Source organism: Hakea prostrata, unplaced genomic scaffold (assembly GCF_041222555.1).
Source record: "Hakea prostrata isolate BN-2017 unplaced genomic scaffold, UWA_Hpros_2 contig_34, whole genome shotgun sequence".
In the NCBI taxonomy this organism is placed as follows: domain Eukaryota; kingdom Viridiplantae; phylum Streptophyta; class Magnoliopsida; order Proteales; family Proteaceae; genus Hakea; species Hakea prostrata.
The window spans coordinates 11,218-32,690 of record NW_028291153.1 but is presented as its reverse complement, the minus strand read 5'-3'; the positions used below and the strand labels follow the sequence as shown (position 1 = coordinate 32,690).

The following is a 21,473-nucleotide window of genomic DNA, read 5'->3' as shown; positions in this document are numbered from 1 at the left end:
ACGAGGACTGAGGAAGACGAAGTGATGAAGATTGAATTCTGATTTTTTTGAGATTATAAGTTGTGAATTTGATCCGCACGCACACGTGGTTGATGGAGAACAATGGAATTATTAAAAAAATGAAATAAAAAATATTAAAGATAAACATGAGGCTAAACCTACTTACGCTTTTGCAGAATAACAGGGATATTTATATTAGTTTATTAATTTTTTGAACTTCAAAACTTTAAACGCATGCGAGCCATCACTCATCAATCATGTCATCATGTTATTTTATAACATATTATTATATAATTCAGGTAAATATCGGCGAGATTTCGCCGAACCGAGCGAACTTTCGTTCCATGATCTACCTATATATTATTTCATCTATTGGGAAAATTAATAATTGCAGACTTGTTGATTGAGGTCTTTTTCTTATTTGATTGATTGAAACGTGGGCTCTTGTATGGGAGTTCACATTCTCTCATTTTCACAGTTGTGCTGATATAAAGACTTGTCCGTGCACCATGGGCAGACATGCGTGAGGGTGGGGAGATAAGGAAACTGCCTGCACAGGTGAAGAGGATCTGAATTATTTGCATGGGCCTCCTTTTGTTGTGAAGTTCTATGTGTCCCGTGTAGGTGATCTTCTCTCGTAAGCCAACTGGAGTCCTTTCTGACTAAAACAAACAATGCTAATGCTTTTTTGATTCTTTTCTTCCCTTTAATTTGTTTCGGTAGTAAACTTGCTGCAAGTCTCTTACGAAAAAGAAGAAAAGAAGACTTGCAATATTGGGCATACCTACCTTGGCTGAAACTCAAAGTGTTGCATCTCATTCACATATAAATGAAAGAAGTAGCATGCAGGAGTTGAGATCATCTTAGATAGGTGCTAGCTAGTTCATTTCAAACAGACGAAAGAGACTTGATGAATCAGAGATGCTGGGATTGCATTGCTTAGTAAGCCCTTTTCTCCATTTATGATATGATTTTCTTTGCTGCTTCTCATTCACACAATCTCCGTTTCAATGTTTAACGAAGAGCGAAATTTGTGCAGTTTTCATGCCCATATATTCCAACCACTGTGATGAATATGGCATGGAAGTAGTCGTCCACTGATCACCAGGTGCGCTACCTTCTTATTAACTTATTATTCTCTCTCTCTATATATTTCTATATTTCTGTATCCTACAGCCAGCTCTGTTTCTCTGATTCATTTGATTCGTCCTTTACTAGATTTTCCTGCTCTGTGATGTTTCATTACTGTAAAGAGTATATAAGACGGTAAAGATACTGTTCAAAATAGAAACACAATTTTAACGTGGTTCGATCTTCAGTATGAAGTCTACGTCCACGGTGAAATCCCCAATCAACTGTATTCTGGGGAGAGCTTTCATTATCTTTAAATAGAGATGGTAGTGTACATGATGTGGTATTTTACAATGAGTGGGACTATTAGTCTTTGTGTTACACTGAAAGACTAATATCCGATAACACTCCCCCTCAAGTTGGATCGAAGATAACATCTGAGGTCAACTTGGACAATAGTTTTTGGAATGTTCCCTTGGATAAAGCTTTTGTGAAAATATCTGCAAGTTGCTCTTCACTTCTTATGAATGGAGTTTCAATAGTTCCATCTTGGACTTTCTCACGAATAAAATGACAATCAATCTCAATGTGTTTGGTTCTTTCATGAAATACTGGGTTGGAAGCAATGTGAGTAGCTGCTTGATTATCACAGAAGAGCTTCATAGGTTGATTAAAACTGTCAAATCCTAATTCTTGAAGAAGAGATCTGATCCATACCAATTCACTAGTTGCAGATGCCATTGCTCTATACTCAGCTTCAGCACTGGAACGTGCAACCACACTTTGTTTTTTACTTTTCCAAGTGACTAGATTTCCTCCAACAAATACGCAGAAGCCAGTAGTTGATTTTCGATCAATAGGATTACCCGCCCAATCAGCATCAGAGAATCCTTCAATAATAGTGTTCCCATTTTTCTTCATCCATATACCTCGTCCTGGAGATGACTTCAAGTAACATAGAATACGGTCTACCAACTCCATATGTCCTTTGGTAGGAGCATGCATGAATTGGCTCACATAACTCACTGAATAAGCAATATCAGGTCTAGTAATAGTAAGATAAATTAGCCGTCCTACTAATCGTTGGAAACAACCAATATCTTGCAGAGGAGTAGAATCATTGATCACTTTGCTATTATAGTCCATGGGAGAATTAGCTGGTTTCACACCCATTTTTCCAGTTTCTTTTAGAAGGTCAAGAGTATACTTCCTTTGACAAATGAACAATCCCTTACTAGAGCTTGCAACTTCAATACCAAGAAAATATCGAAGTTTTCCCAAATCCTTGATGTCAAAAGTTTTATCCAAATATTGCTTGAGAGTAGTAATTTCCTGATGATTATCTCCAGTGATAACTATGTTATCAACGTAGACTAAGACGACAACTATACCGCCAGTAGTTTTCTTGACAAACATTGAAGAGTCTGATCCACTTCTTTTGAATCCAAAAACTATAAGGGCTGTACTTAACTTCTCATACCACGCTCGTGGTGATTGCTTAAGACCGTATATTGCCTTTTTCAATCTACAGGCAATACCATCTTGATTTTTTAATGGATGACCTGGAGGAACTTCCATGTATACTTCTTCTAGCAAATCTCCTTGTAAGAATGCATTCTTAACATCCATTTGAAAGAGAGGCCATTCACAATTGACGGCTATTGACATTAACACTCTTACAGTGTTCATCTTCACTACTGGTGCAAAAGTTTCCTTATAGTCAACCCCATATGTTTGGGTATATCCTTTGGCAACAAGCCTAGCCTTGTATCTTTCAATTGTACCATCACTGTTGTATTTGATTTTATAGACCCATCGACAACCAACTGGGTGTACACCATTTGGAAGTGGAACAATATCCCAAGTATGATTCTTATCAAGGGCCTTTAGTTCGTCTTCCATAGCCTTTATCCATACTGATGAATTCTTGGCTTCAAGGTAATTAATTGGTTCCTTATGATCATCAATGGCAGTTAAAAATGTAAGAAATTGAGGAGAAATACGATCATAACAAATATGAGATTGAATGGGATATTTTACTGCATGATATGTTGAAAAGTCATGCAATCTGATGGAAGGTTTAGAGACTCGAGTTGACCTTCGAATTTGTATAGATGATGTCTGCTCATTCTCAGGTAGAACCAATATTTGTGGTTCTTCTTGAGTATCAAGATTTTGTTGCTCAATGTCAATTGATGAGCTATCTGGCACATACTTGGTAATGGGGTAGGAGCAAATTCCTGCACAACAAGTTCATTATAATTATCCATATAACAATTTTTGGATCTGATGTTTTAGTGGTGGTCTGATCTTTAGAAGGACGCAAGTGAGGGTGCAACTGCCAGTAACGTTCTTTAGAATGACCATCACGATTACAATAATCACAATGATAAGTAGGTCGAGTTCCACGACCTTTCCCACGATGACGACCATAAGAGACGTGATTTCCAGAGCCAGAATTAGGAAAAATATTTGTTTTTGCAACATGGGCAATAGTCTCACTTTGATCAGTCCCTGTTTTAGAGTCAGAATGCGTAACACGTCTTCTAGTCTCTTCTCTCTGAATAGTGGCACAAACAGTAGTGAATGTGGGAATTTCTGAATTCATAAGTATCTGTCTTTTTAAGTCTTCATATTCAGGTCGAATACTGGCTAACAGTTGAAAGACACGGTCATGCTCATCTCTCTTCATATATTCATCAATAGTTTGGGCTGGGGGACGATACTGACGAAGTTCATCCCATTTCTTTTTAAGGTTTCCAAGATGGTCAGAAAAAGACTGAGAAGATCCTTGCTCAACATGAGCAATCTCTTGTTGCAGTTCATAGATTCTAGAGGAATTATCAGCTTGTCCATACATAAGACTTAAGGCATCCCACAGAGATTTAGCCGTTTCAGAGTAAGCAAAATCTCATATATCTGAGGTTCCATGGAATTAAAAAGCCAAGTCATAACTTGGTTATCATTGGCAAGCCATTCACCATATTTGGGGTCAGCAATATCAAGAAGCGTGGTCCATGTCCATTAACATGACCAATTTTAGAATGACCACCTAAGGCAACGGTTATTGCACGAGACCAAGTCAAAAAATTTCTCTCATTGAGTAAGGTGGAGGTAAGACGACCAGTAGATTCGTATGAAACCTTTGAATCAGTCATGATGAATACTTCTACCCGTGCAACAACCAATCAATAACCAAGCAAAGGGTTAAAAGAGATGTTTTGCCTTTCCTTTCTCCCTTTTTTTTTTATAATTTGGAGAAACAAAATCAGAATGGCAAAGGGTTTACACGTTAAACCCAAAGCAGAAAGGCAAAAAAAAGGTTTTTGAAGGCTTAAAAAAACGTGAGACCCAAGCACTAACCAAGTGCCAAGCAAACAAAGAACACAAAAAGAGACAGCAATGTACTTATCTTGAATTTGGCAAAGGGCACGTGGAGCTTCAAGATTTTCAATTGAAAGCATTGCAGATTGGTGGGCCCAATTTATCAAGTTTGCACTTGACACGCCTCCTTTGTCTGATAAGAAACTAAAGATGCTGTGATTCTCAAAAAACGGACTCGATGAAGATAATCAACGTTGCTTCGTGAAACTAAAACCACTTTAGCAATTCAGAGAGGGAAGCAAATCGTCTCTCCTTGCGGAGATGCAGCACAAAGCCGAGAAGAGGGTTCTGAAGAACCGAAAAAAAAAAATACCAAGACCGGATCTTTGCCACCACCGAATTAATTCCCAGATCATATATGCTCTGATACGATGTTCAAAATAGAAACACAATTTTAACGTGGTTCGATCTTCAGTATAAAGTCTACGTCCACGGTGAAATCCCCAATCAACTGTATTCTGGGGAGAGCTTTCATTATCTTTAAATAGAGATGGTAGTGTACATGATGTGGTATTTTACAATGAGTAGAGTTCTACAAGTAAAGGAACTTTACAATGAGTGGGACTATTAGTCTTTGTGTTACACTGAAAGACTAATATCCGATAACAGATACATTGTCATCAAGTTCATATAGGATCAAAGTTAAGCATCCCTTATTCTTTTGGCTAAAAAGTGTTTTTTTTTTCTCGTTTGTGTTTATTATCTCTGGCAAGGCAGGAAAAAACATAGTTAAGCATCGATTTTTAATTGATTGGAAGAAGGGTTAAACCTACTTTGCAACTTCTGGTATTTCTTGTCTTGTCATATGAAAATGTGACTCCGTATATAATTTCAGGTGGTTTCAAGAGAAATTATTTTTTTTAACCCCCTGAAAATTTCGTTACCATTTGATTAACCCCCTGAAAATTATTCGTTATGGCATACGCAACTTCTTCCGTTAGAGGAAAGTCAAGATTTGCGACGTTTCTTACTGGCGATTCCTTTGCTCCTAATCGATCGAGTTCTTAAATTGACTACAGGACAAGAATCTCCGATTCTTACTTTTCAGTCATGGCTCCGGACATGTCGCCCTGTTAAGGCATGATCACCAGAACTCTGTTAGAAGATTTTCTCGAACTTGTCTTGTCAAATGCCTTCTCACAGTTTTCCAAAGCCAGAGAGTGTGAGATCTCGTCACTACAAGATTATCACAAAATGGACCAGCAAAGTACTTGTCTTGTAACAATCTTAATTAGAAATTCCAACGAATTAACCTCCTCAAGGTAGTATTTAGGGACTTTTTTTTTTCTTTTCCTAAAAGGTTTAGACTTTTATTAATTTAATAAAACAAAATAGACACACATAAGAACCACACACTCAATCTTGTAACAACAGTTGCCTCCATTACACCTAACCTCACTGGTTCTTCTATCAATAAGCAAAGATTGATACATCCATAAAAAAACTGACAGGATACATTAAAACCTAAACCTTGGAAGCCATAAAGCATCCCATTGTAACTCCTCTTGGATATGTTTAGGCCACTCTCCTAAAGGGGTTGAAGTCTAATATTTTCCGCGGATTCAACAAGAGAATCGGCAATAGGGTTCGCTTCACAAACACAATGTGAAACCCTCAAATCAATGCTATCCATAAAACTCCTCAACCCATACCACCATTCTAGAACATACCATGGAAAGCGAGAAGTCTTCATGGCTATCACCACCACCATGGAATCCATCTCAATCCACAATTTTCCCACAACCAAACTATAGGCTGCTGCAGGCCTTTCATGAGGCCAATAAACTCAGCTTCTACACTTGTCTTAACCCCCAAGACCTAGCGGAAGGAAAAAGAGCACCCTAGCACTGGAGTCTCTAGTCACCCCCCCCCCCTACTAGAGATCCAAGAGCAAAACCATCTACATTTAACTTTAACCAGCCCAGTACTGGCCTTTGCCTTATAACCTCTCTAGAAGCATTGTTGTCCTTGATCTTCACCTTGAAGTTTGCATGCTGCACCACCAATTGGTCGGCCCTACTCAAATGCCCTTCCACTGAGTACACATCCTCCTGTAGCTACCTTACACCAGCACGGAAAATCCACTCAACCTCACACTCCCTGCTATCAAACCTCCTCCTATTACATTCTTGCCAAGTCATGTATGGGTCCAATGAAATCATCTAAGGATACTGGATCAAGGTGAGAGGTAATAGATGTGACAAAACTCATAATAAGCTTAGATATGGGTTGAGTAGCAGCGGCAAAATTGTCTACAATGTTTTTGATCTTGTGGATGCATTATAGAAAAGTGGAATTTATAATATTCGCAATAACTAATATTTTAATTTTATTGTTCTTGCTTGAAATTGGGACACACAGTTGTGCTCAAGAGAGCTCCAAGCTGCATGGGATGTGAGAGACCAACTATTTAGTAGAGGGCCTTTTTAGAAAGTAAGGAGACGACCCAAGATATCATCAACTAATCCTGCTTGTGCCATCGGTGATATGCAAGATTAGGGACTGGGGTTGCATTTGATATTGTTGAGGAATAATTGATGGTCATGGAAGGAGGTGGATAGGTTCGATCAACATAACTATAAAGGTCACACGTATATAACAGTGGAAGAAATTGAGATTACAATAAGAGATAGTTCCTGCAATCCTACACATAGGAGGGAGATAGTGTTGTTCGGAGAACCACAGAGGAGGTGGAGGAATTAGCTGAGCTCATCGTGGAAGGAAGGAGAGCTCCTTAGTGGTTAACGGCAAGAAATTATTCCCAAGATAAATTGGAATTGTTGATTATGCAATTTACCATATGTTTCATACAATGGATTTTGTTTATTTGATGTAAGGGTCTCAAAACCTAACCCGAACAGTTAAAACTGGCCCGAAACGGCCTGGACCAAAGCTTAATGGGTTGTGTTTGGGCGGAACAACCTCAGTCTAGATGGGTTCGAGCTGGTCCGGGCCAGCCCATGTGTGGCCCTCTAACCTGAACCGTTTGGCCTGAAACTAGCTCTAGCGAACCAGCCTATTAAACCCGTTATAAATAAATAAAATAAAATAATTTAAATGTAAGAGATTGGAGAAACCCCAAGTATTCATTTGTTTTCCATAATTGTTTTGCTTTGGAATATGCAAACAACAAGTTTATCAAAGCCTTCACCATTTGGAAGATAGGCTTAGTAATTATTTAGCAAATGTTTTTAAATATCTTTTAATGATTTATTTTGACCCATCTTTACATGTGTATGAAAGAGGGGGGGGGGGGGGAATAAGTAGAGACAACCCACTAAAATCCATCAAGATGCCAACTTTCTTTTGTATATTAATTTTATATTTTTCACTTATTTGTAAAAAGAAAGTTTTTGGTTTTGAACATGCAACACAAGAGACAATGTGAATAAGGTGTAATTAAATGATATCATATATTAGAGGACCATTAGATAATTTCATGTAAGCAGGAAACCAAAAGAACATAAGCACTCTGTTGGGAAGGAACAGTACAGTAGAACTCAGATGGGTTCACGGTTAGAGTGGTGGCAAGTGGACTCCGACGCTAACCAGGGCCAACTATGCTATAAAAAAAAGCACTTCCCCACTCTCACTATCTTTCAAAAATAAGACTTGGAGAGAACTTAATGCTTATTTGCGTCTCATGTTCTTGATAAATTCTTCTTTTTTTTTTCTTCGTAGAAATGTTCTTGATAAATTCCACACATTAGCAAGGTACACAAAACATACTGCTAATAAACCTGAATCCAAACCCTTATAAACCCAATTTTAAACCATTAGCCCAAATCGTTAGTTAGCCCGAACCCAAACTGCATTGGCTCGAAACCATTATTTTCCTAATGGGTTGTGTTTGGGCTGAATGATTTTCAGCCCAAAACCAGCCCAGCCCGAACTATTGACACCCCTAATTTGATGTTGTTGGTTATAACAGTATTTTGATTTCAAAACAGTCCAATGGATATGACACACACAAGGTCTTGGAATTTCGGTTGAATACAACTGCTATTATCTCGGATTCCCTACCAAGCAAACGACTTCCTATTATCTTGGAAGTATGCTTGATATATTCAATGTTTGAATTTGAATTGGTTTTGTTTTTGTTTTTTTGTTTTTTTTTAACAAGAATGGGGTTAAGCATGACCCAAACAGAATCCCATAGCATACTAGGCTGGCTTGGCCAGCGTATCTGCCCTTAGAAGTTCCTCCAGGTCTGGAGGAGGTGATCTCCAAGGTGTCTACCTATCGAACATGAACCTCGAGCACCAATTGGAAGCTTTATTACCTTCACGACCCATGTTTTTGAACTAGCATGGCCATTAGATGCAAACAACCTATGAATAGCCTTCACGAGCCTCCCATGCTTTCCCTCTGTACTAGTGCAAGATTCCAGCATGGTGATAGCTTTTAATGAATCCAACTCCAGCCGGCCAAGCCTTTAGGTTTAAGGAAAACTCAAGCCCCTCCCTTATGGCGAGGAGTTCCATTTCTAGGACATCCCCACACTTGATCTTCTTTATGGAGCCATCCCAATACTTCCCATCTTAATTAAGTCTCCAATTAACACCCCCCCCAGCTGAGTGAACTATCCTTTGCTAGGTATGGGTGCACTATGTGTTGCATTTGAACCGCCTTATTGGAGGTCTCGTCCACCCTATCGTTCCCTTAGATTGTAGCGTCTGTTGTACTGGGACCCTACAGAAACCCCATGCCTCCTTGTTTAGCAAAACACTCCTCGATGATGGACCTGTAGTTCCCTGGTCTCACAAAGAGTTCGACATGGACATCTTTATTTCCCCATCCCTAGAGAAAATAGAGTGTGCAACAAAATTTTTCTGGCCACTTTGGATTCCAATTTTTAGCATTTTCCCATGAATTTATGGTAACCAATCCTCTCGGCTACAACCATAGAACATGAATTTTTTTTTTGGTTGTCAACCCTAGTTTGGGGTTCGACCCGCGTCGCACACCTAGCTATGGTGGGTGAGTCTCCCAGCGGGGATTTTTTGCATCCATAAGGATTCGATACCGGAATCTTGCTAAGCGAACCAAGCTGCTTACCACTTGGACCAACCCCCGTTGGTAACCATCTTACCCTCTACATTAGAGAATCTCTCGTCAAAATTGTAAATATTTGGAGTTTTGAATTTCTTGAACTTTGATTTATTATTTTTTATGCAACTTTGGTTCATTTCAAATGTGACCTGACTGGTTTCTTTATTCCAAAGTCGTACCTTAGTGTATGTTTCATGCAATAAGATAGCTGACTCCTTAGTCCTTAGCAAGGGGAGGCAGACCTGTCAATTACGTGTAGGACAGAACGACCACTATTCAATCATTGGTCTATGGATGATTTTTTTTAATGAAAAAGAAAATACTATAAAAACTTAATCAGTACAGTTACATGTAGTCGCATAGTTCATCATATTAGTGCCTATATTGGCATTAGCTGAGGGTAAACTTAAAAGCCAATTTTTAAGGATGTGGGATCTAAAGCCACACATTTTGGTTTGCTTAAAGCCACATAGGTTGGTTTGCTTGGTATGTAGCAATAATTCTGCTGAAATGGGAACCATTTTTAGGGGTCATGTATGGTCATGCTTCCCCAGCAAGATAGAGTTTATGTTGCCTTCATCACACCACATTTCCTTTATTTGCACCCCGTGTCTTCTTGACATTTTCTTCCATCAAGAATGCCATGTGCCAAAGCCTCCAAAATAGTCCCAACCTGTGGTTTGGAATTGGATGTTGTTATCCCAAGAAAGTCCCACACTCCATTAGATGTAATTTAGATGTTCATTAGATAACCCTATACACATTAGAGTGGGTGAGTACATGACATTTGTAAGCAAATAGTGACAAGGATAAGGGTTATGTAGTTCTAGATGTTGATCCCCTCGGGGTTCCTTAATATCTTGTTGTTCTAATTTCAAACCCTTTATCCATCTATTCATGTTGGTCAACACCCTTATTGGGTTTAGGTCCTTATTATTACAAACCTTGGAGTTTCTCTCTATTTGTATAGAGTAGCATGCAATTATAAGCACATAGAAAAGCCATCTCTTAACAGTTCTTTCCAGGTTTGAGTTTAGTAATATGGAATTGCATAATTGTAAGAATGAGTAGTGACTAAGCTGCTCCATCCTTAGCCCCAATGGCTTGCCACCCAAATCCTCTTTGTTCAGTTGTAAGAAAGGAAAATATGCCAAATTGATTCGTCAATGTTACCACATAGTTCACTTGTTGGGCTAGCTGTTGTCCATTTGGAAAAAGCTGTCTTGACTGTTAGTCTTGCATACAATAGACACTGAAAAAAGAATTTGAACTTAGGATAAAGTGGTAATCTCCAAAACAATTTCCACCATCTTAAGTGATCATTTAGCGATAAATCATTCTAAAATTTCAACAAGGCTTGCCCCCTTTTTTGATAGAGAACTCACTAGTTGAAATAAGTGATAAGCATGAATGAGTGGATGGGGCTAGGTTTATGGATTGAAGAAAAGAAAGGGGGACGGGAAGATGATTATTCAAGATAATAGTAGATGTTGACTGCCAGATGGTTTGTCCTAGAGAGGACATGATCTCTTCCACTATTGCATTCTTGTGCCAATCTTCACAGTTTGGATTACCCATTGTGTGGTCATTTGTTGTTTGTAGCCAAGGGTCAAACCAAAATGAAGTGTGCGTTCCCTCTCCAAACTTCCTTAGGAACATAGCTTGTAGCTAAAGTAGGATGCTGCGGATACTATTTCAAATCCAAGAGCCCCTCTGTTGCCTTACCTTTGGATCAAAGTGGGACAAGTTTAGGAAGTATTTTGCTTTTAAAATTTGGGTCCAATTGGATTCAGGATTTATGAGCATTCTCCATTCCTGTTTGAGTAAGATGCCACAATTTATGTCTTCCATTCTTCTAAAACCTAGTCCTCCCTCTAATTTTGGTTTGCAACATTGGTCCTAGGAAATGTGTAATCGCTGCTTTGTTTTGGTTGGTTTCCCTAGTCAAATCCTTTGGCACAGAGAGTCTAGTTTGTTTACAAAATGTTTTAGGGGTTGAAGAACTAACTTCATCAGCACCTACCTTCCGGCATAGGATAGAGTTGTTGCCCTCCAAGTGGTCATCATGTTTGTCACTTTTGTGAGCAGGAATTGGAGGTCTTTTTTGTCTTAGCTCTTCCATGAAGCAAATTTGTGCCTAGATAGATAGCATCCTTCTTCATTTCAATGATGTCTAGCAATGATAGGATTGCATTTTTGTTACCTTGCTCTACATTTCTAGATAAGAAAACTCCACCTTTTTGAAAGCCATTTGTTGTCCTATAATGTTAGAGAAAATTTCCACCGTAGCTTTTATGGCAAGTACATCCTCCTTTTTCACCCCGCAGAAAAGGAAATTGTCCTTTGAAAAAAAGAGATGAGAAACTTTTGGTGCTCTCTTGGTAATGTTGATACCATGGAAGAGATTGAGACCCCTATATTTAGACAGAAGTAAGTCAGAAGAATACCTCCATGATTATGAGGAAGAGGTAGGAGCCCAGGGCGAAACCTTGTCTGAGTCCTTTGGAACTCGAGAACCTAAGGTATGGGGATCCATTTAGTTTCATGGATAAGGAGGTTGAGGGAATGAGTGAATGGACCATGTTGCACCAATGCCTATTAACCCCCCCCCCCCCAATAGCTCAAAAGCTTGGTGATTACTTCCCATTCAACCCTATCATAAGCCTTAGACGTATTAAGTTTTAGGGCTATATACCCCACTTTTCCTCTTGTGTTTCCCATGAAGTGGAAGATTTCTTGTGCCTCATGATATTGTCAGTAATTTGTCTATTAGGTACAAAAGTCCCTTAACAAGATGAGATGAGGTTCATGAGGCAATGTTTAAGTCTTTTGGACATGATTTTGGCAAGAATTTTGTACATGACATTGCATAGGCTGATAACTCTAAAATATAGAGCCTTGGCCTACTCCTTCTATGGTCAAAAGCATAACAGGGTATAATTGACTCCGAATGGGAGGATAAGGTTGGTAAAAAAAGCATTGACAAAATGATTAACCTCATGACAAATCAAATCCCAACTTTTTTTGGTAAAAAAAAAGCATTGAATCCATCATATCCCAGGGCTTTGTGAAGCCCCATAGAGAAGATGGCATTTCTGATTTCATCCATAGAAAGAGGTATGGATATATCCACTGGGATTCAAGGGGGAAGAGTTCCTCAACAAAGGCAGGGTCAAGGGAATTACAAGAGGTGTAAAGATCTTGCGTAAAATTGGAGAAGACTTAAGCAATTTCAATGGGGTCACTGATAATGGATTTATTATGTTATATGGATCCAATCTTCCTCTCGATGTCGGTTTATTTTGGCAGCCAAGTGATAATGCCTTGTATTTTGGTCTCCATTTGATATGTATTTTTCTCTTGATTTTTGAAACCAAAATTATTCCTCTGCCACCAGAACTCAACATAAAAACTTTTTTATTTTATTTTATTTTTATTTTTTGAAGTTAATTTAATCTCTTTTTAGTGTGGCCTATCACAAAAATGTGGAGATCATTCCAACATATTTTCTTATCGATGTAGGAGGGTGGTGCATCTAAAAAGATTATAGCCCACTCCAGTCCTCAATTGGAACAAAAAATACTAATGAAAGAAGGGTGAGTGTAATGGATAGAGATACTAAGAGCAGTCTTTTAAGACATAGATACCACCCTTAAGACCCGTTTCCCCATGACTATTGGCTTAAGTCACAAGCTCAAACTGTTTGAAACATTTCTTCTTAGTCAAGAAGAGGATTTCATGATCAACACATTTGGTTTCACAAAAGATAGCCAGATCTGGCTTCTGTTTTTCAATACCTTCGAAGTGTATTGGATTGCAAAATTACCATTCATACCATGCACATTCCATGACAAGATTCTCATGATTAGAATGCAGTAAATCTTAAAATAAATAGTAGAACAGCTAGATAGAACAACCTCTCCTCCTTGAAAGAAAAAGTTAAAAAGGTACACAAGAGTAGTAAGCACAAAAGTACAGAGCAAATAACCAAAGCAACAAGGACACATAATGGATAGAGATCCGAAAGCAAGTTCATGCTCTACTTATTTAATCACTAACAAGAACAATAAGCAGAAGTAAGGCCAAGTTAAATCTAAACTAAAGCCAAAACAAGTAATAATAGAGCTTAGAGCATTTAGGCACTAAAAAGATTCCTGCAGCCAAAGGGGATGTTGTTGAACCAAAGATAAGGAATACCGAGGAGAAAATATATATACAAGTCACCAATCAAAAAAGTCGCTATAGAGATGGTAGGGAAAGCCTAGGGGCATCAATTGGCTCTTGAATCTCATTCAAAACCATTGGTGCAGGCATTTATTGCTCAACATTCAACATAGAGTTCAATAGGTTGTTCTCTGCAAGATAATTGTTACAACATGCCTCAACACTAGCCTTGTAGTGCATCAAAACATCTATAGAATGGGGGAAATTTGCAAGTGTGGAATCCAAGTTGTAATTAAGGTGTTAATCATAGTGGTGGGTCCCACTACTATTTGAGCCATAGGTGGCGGCAAAATAGTTACGTAGTCAGGATGACTACCCCTTTACTTAGTTTAGTCTAAGCAGGACTCTGATATTGCTTTTCCTCACTTAGTTAAGTCTAAGTAACACTCTAATTCAGGAATTAGGATTGAGGGAAAATATTATAAATAGAGGGATGGAATACCAAATAGATGGTTGAAAAAAATACTCTCCTTTGCTCTGTGAATTTTCTAAAGAGAGAAGCTAATCCCCGAACCTCCATCACTGTGGTTCATCGATTTAGAAGCGTGAAAATAACCTACAGAGTACGCAAGACAAATCAAGGAAAAGGGACCACAAAAAGGCACCTCCTGTATCTAGATCCATTGCAATCAAGATCACTAAGGTAAATGATCTAAAACTCATCATTTTATAATTTTAATTAACATGAGGGTATCGGTAGGATTAGGCATGGGTTGATATCAATGATTTTGCAGTGTTTGCAATTGGCGGGCCCCCTCGAGTGGTGCTTCCACCGACCCCCCTCCACTCCCCCTTTCTAGGTTGAGGAAAAGGTGTCATTGCCGGTAATTGGCTATGATTCACTTGCTTCATATGGTTTTTCCTTCCCTTTTGCATTAGTAACACAACTATAGTTAAAGATAACCGCATTGACCTAGAAGTGGATAATAATGTTCCCTTGCCTTCCAAATATTTTAAAGAATTTCATGCCTTTTTCATCATTTATTAGAACTACAAACATCGACTCTTCTACTTTCTTGTTCCCTGCGCCGTTCCTCACCTCTACATTCTAAATTGTTTGCGCATCTTGTGGAATTTGAGTAGTTGGATCAAGTGAAGGGGGTTGATTCTCCGCCGGCTTTGGCGTACACTCTAGAAAATGGATCATTTTGGGCACATTGGGTACTCTAAGAACCAAGGGGATTTTGGGTGTTTTGGTCAGGCAGCATTGGGATATCTTCTTCACCCATGACTTCACCTTCTACATGTCGTAGGCCATTTAAATGGTTGAAAGCTTGGTCACCTTCCTCTGTTTATCACAATTCACTTCCGTGCGAGTCGTTGCCCATCTCTATTTCCTCCATCAAATTTAGGGATGGTGGCACATTGAAGCTAGATTATGGGGCTTAACATTTTCACCAATTACTCCCAATGGTGGGGTTAGCTTGTTTACCTCATCAACAACTTTGCTAATGAGATCCACCATCGGGAGAGAGTACGTAGCTTCTAAACCGTGGGTTGAGTAAACTCTAGCTATGCCACCCTCAATAGGTTCATTCATTAAGCCTTTGAAAACTCTGATGGTCCCACGACACTTTGAGCATGTCTAAATCCTTGAGATGGGTCGATCCCCCCCCCCCCCCCGCACCTCCTTATAGTGCGGTAATGTGATTTATTTTTTTCACATTTAAAACACATCACCCTTACTTTACGGAGCACTTGTAGCGGACCAAGTGACCTATGAAATTTTTAATGGAGGTTTTGAATATGTTATATACATTGTGGTTTAGACCATTAAACCAGAGTGTGCCGTTTGATTGAGAACATTTTCCTAGACCCGGTTTGAAGGAGTTGCTCAAGTACTTTTGGGTATGCCACTTCTCGGAGAATTGTTGGCTTTGAAGAACATCTTTTAGTGAATGCCACGTGGCATTTGGGACTTCTCTGTTAACACCTTACAAGGCGCCCGGGATGTCACTTTCCTAAAAAAGTAATGCTATGAAAGGATTCCGCTCATCATTATCCAACTGTCAATCAGGGCATCAGATACAACATTAAATGCTCTGAGATGCATTAAATGTCCAGCGCTCATCATGAAGCCCCTCATTCATCCAAGTATTTTCGAGTATCGTTCCCTTGTGATTTGTTTGGTGAATTAAGGGATAGTTGTCACATATGAGCCACGTGACTTTGAGCTAATGAACAATCTGGGATAAGGTGTAGTTGGCTTGAAGCTTCTCCAGGAAGATTGAACTCTTAACTTGGTGGTTAAGTTATGCATCGTGAGCAATCTCCACCCTTCATCTTAATGGGGAAGATTCTACAGTCACGATACGTCTTCACAATATCCAAGGTATGGAGTTGATATATAAGTAATACACTCAGAACAAATGGGGTAAGCCTAGTTACAATAACTCTAGCATTAATTCTCCTGCAAGTTCCAAAGAAGACATTCCTTCTTGGAGCATTTACTCCTTAGTAAGAGGATTTGTGTTTTCCTGAATCTGAATAATCATTGGAAGTGGTTTTCCATCCCCAAAGGCGGCCCACTCTCACATTTCTTTGATCTCCAGGAACTTGGTTTGGGCTAGGAGTGGACCAAATTGCACACAGGTAGATTTTGGAACAACAGAATCCCACCCCTTTGTTAATATCCAACATTATTTTCACCCTAGTCATATCCCTAGGTAACCAAGTCAGTCGGGTTCAAATGCACATCAATGACCCTCCCAAATTCAGAAGGTACACTTTGAATATGATCATACGAGAAGCAGTCCAAATTCAAAAGCTACACTTTGAATACGGTCATATGAGAAGCAGTCATTGCTTATGCCTCTCAGCTGAACCCACACTTCAATGGTCGTGAGTATTTCATCCCGACTATATTCAGGCAAGGGATCAATGGCCAAGTGTCACATCCTCCCAACCGGTACCCTATCTGAAATACCCGGAGGTGTGATCCACAACCTCGAAGATCAAGTCTCAACAATCATCCTCCCACATAACACAATAGTACAATCATAAGCAAAAACAAATCATTGTATTAATATAATTAAAAGAATAATCAAATATGGATCTCAGAAGGATCTTAAAACAATATCAGAGAGTAGAACTGATGTCAAAATAATCAAAGTACTAGAGTATGCAGAAGTAAACACAAATAATCATGACGCGGAAGAATAGTCAAAACTGAAGTATTACAACTAAGAGAATAACGAAAGGCCAAAATTGTTCTAAGTGCTACAAATAGATTGTTCTAAGTGCTACGAATAATATGTTTCCTTATAAAAAAGGTAATGTCTAACTCAAAAATCTCCGTATCCAATACGGGGTAGACCAACTCCAAAGTCAGGCTAATCCTTGTATGTGCAGTCGACACACGAACATTCTTCACTGTGATATTTGTGATCGCCAACGTTTTATACACTATATGGATCACTCATCGGGGTCTCATATTCATGGGTCTCAATGTCATCAACACCTGCAGCAAAGTCTAAAGCAAAAATTGTCCCCGAAGGGTAAGCTCAAAAGAACTCAGCAAGTAGTTCAGATACAAATAACAATTACAATTCTATTCAAGAACATAACATGATGCAATATGATATAAGACAATATGCAAGAATGCAACTAATTCTAATGGATCCTAGTCTCTAATGGTAGACATTCACTAAGATGGAACACTAGCCTCCTATGGGTAGGTCCCGTCACTCTAATCCCTCATAGACTGGCTACCTCTTTTGGGATCACGGGTAAGGAGTTCAGGGCATCCCTCTTGGACTATCACCATGGTTAGGGTTTAGGTCACCACTCTCTCACCACACTATTTGGTATGAGTATTAGCGTGTGTCAAGGTTATACCTATTCTAGTGCAAATCATCTACTAAGTCACATCAACTGAAGGTTAGATACTTCCCCTCATACCTCTCATAATTGGTTATGGTATCGTTCCCCCTAGAGTCATCATATCCTATGGCACCAACCAACTCGGACTATGGATTCTTAACCCAATTGGTCATCCACATATAATAAACAGGAAGTTCTCATGTTCTCTCACGGGTTGCCTACCAGTCTTGAGCGCCCATAAGCCCAGGTTTATTATGATGCGACTCTGCCAATGAATGGCCCCCACAATGTGATTGTGTCCTCTCACGGGTTGGCTACCCGTCTTGAGTGCCCACAATCTCCATTGCTACCACAGGTCACTCGACCTCAATACCCACACTGATGAGTGTGATATGACGGGGTTTCCAAACATTTCTAAACATCCTAGTATGACATCTAGTAATCATGAAAAGTGCCAAGAGGCATCATAGGATTGTGTCCATACCACCTCTACTGATATCCCAACACGGAAACACCCAAATGGCATTCTCCAATTCACAATCACAACCTAAGCATTCACATTACAATATGATTCCAAACACATCATTATATCATAATTCATTCTAATTCCAAACATTCACATATTTAACTAATATGCATAACATCATTACTAACAATATTTTGAAATTGCAGAGGCGTAGCAATCATGTTTAAGTCCTAAAAACAGCAATATAGAACATGCATTCAAGTTCTCTTACAATTAAGAATGTAACTAAGGTTATATGTAAGTGAACGTCCTCACCAAACCTTCGAAGAGTAGATAAAAATATGAGTTCAAACGTGAATAGTCCTAACAATATGATAATTCAATGTTAGGAACAAACCCTAAAGGTTTGGAGATGAAAAGAGGGAAAACTAGGCATTCTATTTTCAGCAAAGATGCTTGGTTGCCTAGCGCTACCAAGCCAATTGACCAAGGCTGCTTGTGTACGGACAACAAATCCTAAAATTGATAGAAAACTCATCGTTTGGGTTCCAAACCACTCCGAAATTAACTAGAAAAATCTAAAATCATGGTAGGACATTATCTAGTATGGTTTAAGCATTAATCATGGCCAAATGAATGAAAACCTAACGCGTCATATGTTAAGTTTCTTCCAAAATCAAACTGTAGATTGACGGATAGACTAGAGTGAATGGAGATTCATTTTAGATAAAGAGAATAGTAGAATAAAGTCTGAAAACATCATAGAATATGATCTAACATGGATTGAAATCAAACTAATCAAAGAAAATAAAAGTCACATAGATTCATGCTAGGTCTTTACGAAAATCATACCGTGAAATTAACAGAAGAGCAGAGTGAATGAAGAGAACTAAGAGAATAGAAGATTAGGTACTTACATAGACCTTCTTCAAGGTCTATGCAGTAGCAAGAAATAATAGAAAAAGAATAACTAGAAAGATTAGAGTGAATGCTACCTTACAAAAGAAAAATAGTTGGACGGAAAACTTTATGGATGCTCCTAAACCTTCCTTCACCTTGGAGAGGGTTCTCTAGAGTGTCTCCGACGGCTTTAGAATATAATGATCGATACGTTTTAGAATGAAAAACAATTAAATTGGGCTTCAAAAACCTAATTCCCACAAAATACCAAGTTTGCCTTCTACCAGGCTTGGTCGCCTGGGTTGGTCACCTGGGTGACCAAGGCAAGCTGCCAACCCCTAGTTTTTTTTTTGTCAAAAAGGGAATTCTAGTACTACGTAAGCCCTAGCTCCATCTTTGGTCATTTTCCAAGTTATAGAAGGGTCTTACCTGATTTTCTAGGACTTTCCACTTGTATCATTTTTGTACTCTTGATCCATCTACCAAGTCCATCAACATTCGAGTTAGTCTTTTTTCTGGGATCCGAAAAGTTCTCAACTTAGCATCATCTCCATCTACTTCCATTGGTTCAAAGTCAAATCCAATGGTTTCAATTTGGTTGGCCCACAGTTGCCTTCTTCCCGCACTCCCAGTTTTTGGACTTACAATATGGATTTCTGGTTAGGGTTATGAGGGATTTCACACGAAGTGGAGAAAAGACTACCCTAGCCATTGAGTTAATAGAGAGCCTCTAATCTTTAGAAGCAAACACAGTTTTAAAAACATCGTTCCCTACACACATAATCGTCACTGCCCTGGAAGCCATACCTCAGTGAGCCTTCTCGAAGTAGTGATGATGGACTACTTAGAGAAACCAATATCATGGCCAAACAGAGAGCATTCAACATCCTACATAGGCATGGATTAGGCACCTTTGTAGAGGTTGACACCTCCTACAAATTCAACAACTTCCAAACCATATTTGGTAGGTTCTCACCAAACTTGGAAAAGGGTCGAACTTTAGTAACACTCATTGAATCTGTAGCACGATAGGAGCGGTTTGGGGGTTATGGGAAGCAACATGATCCGATTGCCTACCCATTCGTACACAGAGGTATCACACAAACACTACAGAGACGACACGTTAGAGTTGGGAGCTAATAAGTCAGCACGTGACAAATGTGGTGGTTTGGTATCACTTAAAGGGAACAAAAGGAATAAGGGGGTGAAGAGGCAGGCTTTAAATGAACTGAAGGTTTAGGTGAGAGATATTCAAACACCTTACAACCCCATAAATGGAAAAATTTGAAAGAGTGTGGTTGTTGCACCATAAATGGATATAAAATGAAAAATTTTGTTCAACCCCATAACAAGATTGCCTGAGGACCACCATTGAAGGAGGTGCAACCTTTATCCATGGTGCACCTAAGGCCATGTACAGAAGGAACAGAAAGGGGAAGGGTAGAGGGGACCAATATCAGGTCCGGTCCATTTCTTACAAGGAAATGGATGGTCAATTTCCTTGTAGATGTGTGACAAGTGTCTCAGCATCACATCAAATGGTGGAAATCCATTTATAGGTCACATCAATAAATGGATTTCCGTGACCTATAAATGGATTTCCACCATTTAATGTAATGTTGGGACACTTGTCACACATCTGCAAGGAAATAGATGTTCCATTTTTGTCCCAGGGTGGAGGTGCTCCCTTTCTATTGGAAGACTATTCTTACAATCGTGTATGAATGATGTTTCGCTGGATGACTTAATATAATTCATTTAATGACCAAAAAAATAATGTGAAGATGGTAATATCTTTTTTTCCCCTTCCGCTCAACCAAAATAAAAAATAATTTTATTATGAATTCGTACTAATCACTTGTTTACCATGTACAGAGGTTGCAGAAAAGAAGCAAATGAATGTTTACAAATCTCACACATGACTACTGTTTCCATTAAAGTGCCACTAGTACATCAAACTACAAGATTCTGAAATGCAATTATAGATTCGTTCCAAGGAGAAAAAAACGATGGCTGAGGGTACTATCATATCTATCACCAAGAAACTAGGAGTAATATTACTAGAAGAATACAACTTTCTGACAGGAGTCGAAGAGCAAGTTGCTTCTCTTCGTGATGAACTGGAATGGATCAGCTCCTTTCTAAGGGATGCTACACTTAAACGGAGTAAGTATGAGAGAGTGGATGTATGGGTAAGCCAGGTTCGAGATCTCGCTTACTCTGCTGAAGATGCTATTGACTTCTTCATCCTTAAGGTGATGTATGAACGAGACAAAAGTTGCTTCAAATCGTTTTCGAGATTGCCCTTCGTCAGTTATCCTGGTCCGCCTATTACTGTTCATAGTTTGGGGGAGGAGATCAAAAGCATCAAGGCAAGACTCGAAAGGATTTCAGCTAACAAATCAAAATATGCCCTTTATAAGCTGGAGGATGGAGATTATTTGGGAAAAGATGTTGTCTTTGATGAAAGAAGAGTCCCAGATCCAGATGTACACGATGATAGCATTGTTGGCTTTAATAGTCAGTCATATGCTGTGAAGAAAAAATTGTTCTT

General features: G+C 39.0%; 1 long non-coding RNA gene across 1 annotated transcript; it reads left to right on the top strand.

The window, feature by feature from the left end:
- The first annotated feature begins 871 nt into the window (after positions 1–871).
- LOC148999144 (uncharacterized) lies at positions 872–21,191 on the top strand. Its single transcript, XR_016171009.1, has 3 exons — positions 872–942; positions 1,040–1,108; positions 20,795–21,191. It is a non-coding gene; the product is annotated as an uncharacterized LOC148999144 (long non-coding RNA).
- Positions 21,192–21,473: the final 282 nt, after the last annotated feature.